This window comes from Echinops telfairi, unplaced genomic scaffold (genome assembly GCF_000313985.2).
Source record: "Echinops telfairi isolate 266 unplaced genomic scaffold, ASM31398v2 ScPeMD7_23;HRSCAF=83, whole genome shotgun sequence".
NCBI classification, from domain to species: Eukaryota; Metazoa; Chordata; class Mammalia; order Afrosoricida; family Tenrecidae; genus Echinops; species Echinops telfairi.
Window position 1 is genome coordinate 81,687,530 of NW_022103920.1, and position 9,236 is coordinate 81,696,765.

The following is a 9,236-nucleotide window of genomic DNA, read 5'->3' on the forward strand; positions in this document are numbered from 1 at the left end:
GAGTCAAAACTGGCCCCATGGCAGCAGTCAAGTCTGCATGAGGTTCTGTAAAATAACGCTCGTTTGGCACTACTGTTAGGAAATAATGCTTCTGTTTCTTAATTTACAGATTCCTTTTAGAGGCATTGGCATAATATACAAATTTTACATTCGCCTCTGTCAATATCTTCTGTTAGGAGTCTTGAATTTTATAAAGTCTCTGTAACATGTATTCAGATATTCAACTCATCACTAAGCTAAGTTCAGTTGCTGCTAGCTTTTCAATACTGTTTCCAGAAACAGTATTCACACGTCAAGAGCAAGGTGCTGAAACTTGGATGGTCACCTGTGCTGGGTGATGGGCATCAGGTCCCTCCTGTGGAAGGGTTTCCACCTCAGCCAAGCCATGCCGGGGGTGCACCAGCTGGGGGGCTTTGCGGGAAGGAAAAGTACACAGCAAGCAGTAGACAGGATGCACAGATTGTTTTAAATATTTTTCACAATAAAATAGAACGCCCAGCCTCCTGTGCTGTTTAAAATAGAAACATTTTAGGTGTTTTTAATCCCAAAATGTCATGGCCAGGAGACAAATTCATATTCTTCTCCTAGGATGAGAATTTGGTGATAAAAGTGGACCATACCCTTTTAATAAATTTGGAGACTTTTAAACTTCATACGCAGGCAACAAATTTAGCCGTCTCAAAGAGCAGGAATCACAGCACAGTGTCAAGGAAACATCCCACGATTGATGGTTCCAACGCTAATCCTTAAGCAAAATCTCATTCCCACACTCTCAGGAAATGTGCCGTCTTCTCCGATCCCTTCCTGCTGCTGCATGGAGCTCTCTGAACAGCTTTAGAATTGTAGCAGCACGAGAAGATTATCCACAAACAATATCCCACCCATTGTGATACCATAGAGATGCTGTTACATTCACGCTTTAGCCTTATGTGACGTAAACATGCAGATTATTTTTTTAATTATCTGGATTTAAAAGAATTACTTCTATTAGAATTGGTACTCATGACTGAATTAGTACTTAGTTCATGGCTATTAGATTCCTCCTAGTATAAATGACCTCTGCCCATTTGTCAATTGTTGTACTCTGGTGGCTTGCATGTTACTGTGATACTGGAAGTTATGCCACCAGAATAGGGCGTCGGGACTGGGAGAAGACCCACCAACAAGCTGTGATACGTCAGTGGCCCACCCTTGCTTGCTGAAGAGAGGAAGACTTGGAGCGCTGATGAAGATCCAAGACTGCAGCCTTCAGTATGGATTATAACGTAGTGTGAAGAAAAGAATGCTCACACAGCACCAGTAGATAACACCATGATAAATGCAGAGAAGATTGAAATTTTCAAGGGTTAGAGTTTACCTGGATCCACAGGCAGCACCCACGGGAAAAGCAGTCAGGAAATCACATGACGGATTGGACAGATGTGAGACCTGAGACCTCTGTACAACATTAAAAAGCCAAGACAGCACCTGGAGCACTGGTGCGTGACCTTGATATCAGCGGCCACCTCATACGTGCAAGTGAATTGAGAGCAGAGAAGACTGGGTGCCTTGGGGCTCTGGGACTCGTTACAGTGGTCAGAAGAACAGACCCGTCTTGGAAGATGAACGGATAAGACTGCTCCTTGAATGGAAGATAGTGAGACTGTGTCTTACGTACTTTGAACATGTTATCAGGAGGGACCGGTCTCTGGAGGACATTAGGCTTGCTAAGAGAGCATCAATGAAGAGGACAAAGTCCCCCAATGAAGCGGATTGACCGTACCTGAAACAACGGGCTCAGGCATAATTGCGAGGCTGGCACAGTACTGGGCCCTGTTTCTGTAACACAGGGTTGCTATGAGTTGGAACTGGCTGATAGCCCTAAACATCAATAGAAAATGCAGTGACAGCCCAGTTCACTGCGATCTAGACCAGCAGCCTGAAAGAACACATTCAGAAATGTCCATTGTATCTCTCTGAAGCTGAGGTTCTCAACCTGTGCGTCGCAACCCCTTTGGGGGTCAGACGACCCTTTCACAGGGGTCTCCCCATTCATAACAGTAGCAAAATGACAGTGATGAAGTAGCAACGAAAATAATGTTATGGTTGGGGGGTCACCACCACGAGGAACTGTATGAAAGGGCCGCAGCACTAGGAAGGTTGAGAACCGCTGCTCTAAAGAGTCTGAAGGTGAAAGTAAAGGTCTGTCTAGGTCTGCAGAACCACGCAGCGCTATGCTGGGCACGGGCCCGAGATCCCAGCATTCTAATGGAAACGTAGTTATGTTCAAGGCAATGTGAACTCCGTGGGTTTATTGACAAAAAATGATGTCAAGCAATTGCTAACAGCCCAGACAGACACATGTGCTTTTGAGAACGAGGATATGCCTGAAAACTCTTTGTGGAGCGACCATTGACTAAGCACATTGAGCATGCAGGGTGTAACTATTTCTGTACAACTTCAGGGGTTCCTGTGGTTCAGTTTTCTTCTCCAAATACACTTTATAACCATAATATGTATGGAATATATATGCTTTCACCTTCCTGACTGCCAGGCCTTTCTTGCGCAGTCTCAGTCTCTATTTGGGTAATAATCTAGTGTATCAGGACTTTGCTTTTATTTTGACTAGCTCTATACAATTGTTGAGCATAGCTTTCTAAAATAGAAGTTCTATGAGAAACCCACTATGAGTATAGCAATAGAAGTCAGAACCACAAATTCTAGGATCTAGTGCACTTATGTATGTTAAACTCTTAAATTTTCTTTAAAACAGCAAATTGTCTACTAAAGTACATTTAGAAACCCCAAATTAGCAATAAAACAGTGTTAACAATGGTGAGTGGATTGTGGGTAAATCCTGATCACTTCAAGGAACCTGGTGGGGCAGTGAGTTAAGCATTGGGCGGTTAACCAAAAAGCTTGGCAATTCAAACTTACACCACCCTCAGGCGGGGGTGGGGTGGGGAATATGCTATTTGTTCCCATAAAGGCTTTATCAGCCTCTGAAGCCCTACAGAGCAGTTCCACTCTGTTCTGTAGGGCCCTATGAGTTGGACTGGACTCTGGCAGTGAGTTTGGTTTTAGGTGCTAACTGCTTTAACAGTATAGTCTGATGAAAATAAATGACAAGAGCCCTGTCAGGTAAGCTTTGAACTGTTAACTGTAAGGTTGGTGGTTCAAACCCAGCCATTTTTGCAGGAGAAGGTGAGGCTAAAAATAAAATGTGATGTTTACTTAGAAAATAAATCAAAATGGTACTACTATAATGTTTACCAGTAAATGTCATGATCCAATAATTTGAGCTTGATTTTCAGATGGATAGCTATGGAGTTAAGTACAATGATTTTGAATTGACAGACACTGAAGATAACGTTTTGGAAAAAAATGTTAAAATAATAGTTAACTTGTTTTGACTTAATGAGACAACACCCCATGATCCAGAAATCTCAAGCTAGCGAGCCAATAATTTTATAGTGATGAATCTTATGCTAAATGTGGAAAAGGCAATCCTTGAAGATTTATGTACATAGAGAATGGGCCATTTTAAAAAATGTTTTGGTTAATCATTATATTATACAGCTATATGTAGAATTCACCCATATAATTCTAACTACTGCCCTAAAACTTGTAGTTACACAATTTCCTAGACAGCCTGGAACTATTATTTCAAAAGGCTCTGGAACTTTCTTGAGATGGATGCTAATCTCATTTCTGAACAATATGTGAGGAATTAGACACAAACTATTCATATTATGACTTATTTTTTTTAGGGAAAAGGGACAGACTCTTGAATTAAAGCCTTCTGGGGAATCACTTATTTGAACCCATGAATTTATAATATGGTCCAGGCTTAGAAATGGTGACGTCTGCCCTCCTCTTGTTCCAAAGAACTTTGAGAAGTCATGTAAAAATAATGTACTTGGAGTTCTTGAAAGAAAGTATTTTAACTAATGAAATAACTATGTACTACAAGTGGAGATTATTCACAGAACTCTCAACAACATATTTGACGAATCATCAAAATCAATTGAGGAAGATAACATTCTATAGTTTTGAAGTTTTTTTCTACTCTTCAAGTTTCACTCCTTGCTTTAGAATTCCCCTAGTTCATTGTTTCGCCTGTGTATGTGGAATGACTTGGGGGGCTGTACAATAAAAACAGCCCCGTGGCACACTACACCGGGAAAGGGAGAGCAGCACTTTCCGAAGGTAAGACGCTGTCGCGTGCATTCTGCGGGGCCATGCCTCCTTACGACGACTAGAGCAGTCTCTAAGGGTTCTTGGGATGACAGCAGATACGTGTGCTTCAGCTTGCTGAGACCTTAGATCTGACTGTGTGACCTTTCACAACTTTTGTTATCTTTGTGGTCACCATGAGTAGGAGTCAACTCACTGACAGCCTCCACCTCCCTGTATCCTGTCATTGTCTGCTTACCCGGAGGTTGCTGACCAAGCACTTAGAATGTGTGTCTCTTTCCGAGGCCACAGTGCAGGAGGGCACCATCCGGGAGACACCCTCAGTTTCCTAACAGCTCCGAGGGTATAGTTCCAGCCCTGAAGAGGCTGCCCTCTGCTCTCATGTGCTCCCAGTCAGGAGGCACATTTTAGTTTTGCATTTCTAGGTCCAAATCCTTGCCATTAGATCAACCCACACATCAAAGTAGGCAATCCGATACTGTTGGGTCTACATCGGGAGGAGACTGATGTCTGCGCCCTCAAGCTGCCCTTCCCTTGTCTTAAGCCTGAAACCCATCACTGCTGCCCCATGACTGGACCCTGGTGTTAAGTTTTAAAAGCAGCTGTGTGTTGTGTTTATTGGGGAGAAGCATTCCCGACCAAATTGATAGACCCCAAAGCTCAGAGCTGGATCTCCAACAAGTGTCCCGGCAGTATGCAGAAGCCTGGGACGAAGATGGCTCACCTCCACGGGCAGTAGTTGCCCAGAGGCAACAAGGCCCTTCCCTTTTCTTCATCCCGATAACTTTTGTTTTCTAACCTCTAGTCCAGCGGTTCTCGATCTTCCTAACGCCGCGACCCTTTCATACAGTTCCTCATGTGGTGGTGACCCCCCAACCATAACATTATTTTCGTTGCTACTTCATAACTGTCATTTACTACTGACATTTTACCGAATTGGGCGCCCCCTGTGAAAGGGTTGTTCAAACCCAAAAGGGGTCTCGACCCACAGGTTGAGAACTGCTGCTCCAGCCCAAACTGCCCACCTCTGTGGTTGCCATGAAGGCCGCTTCTCATTTGGTGGATGAAGTGGCTGTGTGTGAAACCACTGACCGTGAGTACCACAGAATAAGGGCTCTTTCGGTGTACTTTTTTGGTTTTGCTACCAGAGTAGAAGCCAAAGGTCTTATGTTCAAAGTTGGAACTAGGAAAATAGAGGTGCCCCCCCCCTTTTTTTCTCCTCCTCACTGTAACTGATGGCAAACCAGGGTCAGTGCCTTTGTAGTGTTACTATAACATACCACAAGTGAGTGAGGAAAACATTTCTCTTTTCAAGCTGTAGGACGCGAAAGGTCCTTATTTGGAGAGCCAGCTCTAGAGGAAAGTGCTCTGTATATCAGCTCTGGGGGAGGGAGTGTCCCAGTCTCTGGAAGTCTGTTCCAAGCCCCTTTCTGAGCTTCCACCCGCCTGGCCATCTCTCTTCTCCCTTCTCTGCTGCTTTGTGTTCTCACCTGATCTCCTTTTCCACCTCAGAGATTGACTCCAGACATAGCCTACCCAGACACGATCTCATCCACATAAAACTCCTTCCCAAAGGGAATGATAACCGCAGATGTAGGAGGTAGGACTTACACCACTTTCAATGGTGGGCACACAGTTCACAGCAGGTAGCAGCCTATAGGAGATGCCATTCTTCAGGTGTGTGGTGAGTTACTCCAGAGTCGTTTCCGGCTCATGGTGGCCCCATGATGATTTTAAGGCACAGGCCTGTCTTCTGAGCACACACACCCCCCCCCAACATGGCTCCCAGCTGCCAGCCTTTGGGATTACTCAACATTGACATCGGGTTTTCCTTGAAGCCGGCAGGGTGCCCATGGGCTCAGAGGTAGCTACCTGACCTTCCAGGGAGGGGTGGGGGGAGCGGAGCATCCACTGTAAATTCACCGCCATCCAACCACAGTTGTTGCCAGCTAAAATGTCTGCTTTTCGTCATTTTTCTAAAAGGGGCAGTAATATAAGTGGTGCTGCTTTGAAAAAAGTTTATTCTGATAAACTTGGGCCACATGAGAAACCGGATTTGAGGCATCGCTTGGCCACATCTGCACTTAAAATCCGAGATGAAAGTCTTGTGGCCGTGGACCTTTTGGAAGGCACTGCTGCCCTACGTCTCCACCGCCACGTTGCTTTGAACAAGAGGTACCATGGATTCTCGAGCGCGAGGGCTCGTCAACTAGTGGAGTTTTCCCACGTCCTCTGGAGTGCATATGATGTTTAATATGAAAACCTTTAGGACTTTTTATACTTGCTTCTCACCCACACCCGGCCCCTTTTTTGATTCGTCCTTCCACGAACACAAATGCATGCCCTTCTAACCTCGAGTCTCTGGAGTAATTGTAGAACACCTGATTTGTTTTTGTTTTTCTCATAACAGAGAGTAAAATACTTGTTAGCAATCTAAGCGTCAAACCTGCATAAGGTACTAAAATCGGTTTCGAAGGAGGGACATTTTAAGTGAATCATTATTACTACCCAAGTTCTTGTATTAGTGGCTCCTGTATAAAAGACTCGTCACTGCTGTCCTTGTATGAATACGCTTTTGGCAGTGCAATTAAGTATTGACTTTTCTAGAAACTGCCCCTTCCTATCCTTTTCACATCCATGTCATTCCCTCCCCCCCCTGCAAATATATATATATATATAGAGAGAGAGATGTTTTAATCTATGAGATTAAATATATCCTGGTAAAATATTTTTGTATATAGAAATAAATAACTAATATTGGAAAAATGTAGTGTTTCGTTTAGAAGGAGAGCGGGGTGGGGGGACGGGGGGGGGTGGGGTGGTGGTGGTGGGGGGAGGGGGGTTGGAGGTAATCAAGTACTGAGGATGTCAGCTCAGCTCTGGGCGTCATTTAAATGTCACAGTTTGTGTAAACCCCTGTAATGCTTCAGTTTTCCCAGCAAAATAAACACTCTCCATCCACCCGACTCTCCCCTCAGCGAGGAAGCCTCAGCTGTTTCCCAAGGACTGTCAAAGAGGGGATGCCCCAGACAGCAGCAAGGAGAGATTTCTGACAAGGGCAGATCAGAATACAGAATTCTGGAAAGAAGAAAGGGCCCGTTTCCAAAGCATGGCATATGGGACCATTCCAGCAAAGACAGAGCTCATGGGGAGCCTGTGAGTTCTACACTCAGCTCCCCAAAGCTAGTTTCTAGAACTCCACACCTCAAGCTTCAGTTGTATCTTCACAAAATTGGTTTTATGTTATTACCCTTCTCTATTAAAATGCTTGTCTTGATTTTCTATCGTTTAAGCTTTTCCCTGGAGGGAAATCCCCACTCTTCAGTCGCCAGACTTCAGGCCTGCTGCTTGTGACTGAAGCTCCCCTTTCTGTGCTTGGGGGGCGGGGAGGAGGTTCTCAGCTCCTAGAGGCTGCCCATGGTCCTGAGCTTGTGGTGGCCTTGTGTTGACAGTGTTTGGGGGCACGAAAGAGACCCCCCAATTGCCAATTTAAGGAGACTATTAAGCCTTGAAAGGGATTGAGACAAAACAAGGACACAGACACGTCATCGGATGAGGGAGGCCATTGGCATGGTCAAGATGGCATCCCAGGATTTACAGAAAGGAAGGCAGTTAAATGAGGCGCGAAACAAAGGGAACTGTCACAAATCCACGATTGTGGCCTTAGATGAATACATCAAAGCTACAGGTGGGACCGCAGAAGCAGGAACAGGAGCACGATTGGGACACGCATTTAGATAGATCAATCCAGAGCCTTCTGACCTAGCCAACTAATGCATGGCAGGGCAGGACTCCTGACCAGGCAGAGGAGCCCGGGTGGCACAGTGGCTGAGAGTTGGGCTGCTAACTGCAAAGACTGAAACCACCAGCCACTCCTCGGGAGAAAGACAGGGACTTTCTACTCCCATAAAGAGTTGACAGTCTCGGAAACCCACTGAATCTTATTGGGTCTTTGGAGATTTTTTGTCGACTGTGACCTGTACTTTCATCAATGATGCCACCAGGCAAGCACCTGAGAGAGAATGTCCCTCCCGGGGCTAGCTGGGGAATGGTGGAGGTCATTCACTTTCCAACACACTTTGCCTGAGGCCAGGATGACCTACCTCCTTGATTACCGATCAGAAGCAATTCCATAGAGGTTTACTCCATCTGGGGACCCTACAAGTGGATGGTGGGTGTTCACTGTCATCCATAGCCTTCCGCCAAAGGGGCGCTCAGCATTTAAATGCCAGTGTCTCCGCTCCCCGAATCCTCTGGCCAAATCTCTTGCACTGACTTTTACCGACCTTCATTTCAGAGAAAATCTCCACATTTCCAGGCCCGTAACCTTGAAAACCTGCACAGTCTGTCTGCCATGTAAGGGGACGTGTCCAGAGATTCGACACTGAGGGGCCACACATGCTATAATGCCCCTAGTCTTCCCTGCCTTCCACTTGCAGGCGAGGAGTGCTTGGCTTTGTGGACACAACATTAAGGTGACCTGTGCGGTGTAAAGGATCATGACTTTGGTTTGGGGTTTCTTTTTAAGGATGTAGCTGAAATATGGTCTAGTTTGAAGAAACCTGCGGAGTCCCAGCCTCACCCCACGGCAAGTGTGCCCAGCATCTCATGGGCACCACATTCCTGCAGGCACTTGCTAGGCAGCCTGGCAGCCGCCCAGACTGGAGACATGCGCTAGAATCTGAGGTGCAGGCAGGAGAGTGGATGATGTGGAGGTACAGCAGTGCTTGCCAGGTAACCGCTTCTCATTCAATAATGGCTCCCCTGCCCCACACTGCCTCCTTGCTAAAAAGGTGAAGCCGATGTCAGCTCAGGTCCTAGCTGCTTTCTGCCAAGGGAAAGCAGAAGTGGCTTCAGCTCCCTGAAGAGTATTCACATATCCTGCCATTGGAGCCCTGGTGGCCAAGTGGTTACACGTTGGGCTGCTAACTGCAAGTTCGAAACCACCAGCCACTCCTCCGGAGAGAGATGGGGCTGTCTACTCCCATAAAGAGTTACAGCAATGGTTCTCAACCTTCCCAATGCCGTGACCCTTTCATACAGTTCATGTTGTGGTGACC

General features: G+C 45.9%; 1 protein-coding gene across 1 annotated transcript in view; it reads right to left on the reverse strand.

Annotated features, from left to right (window-relative positions):
• GSDME (gasdermin E) overlaps positions 1–9,236 on the reverse strand; it is a 99,205-nt gene that overhangs the window by 2,487 nt on the left and 87,482 nt on the right. The window lies entirely within an intron of this gene.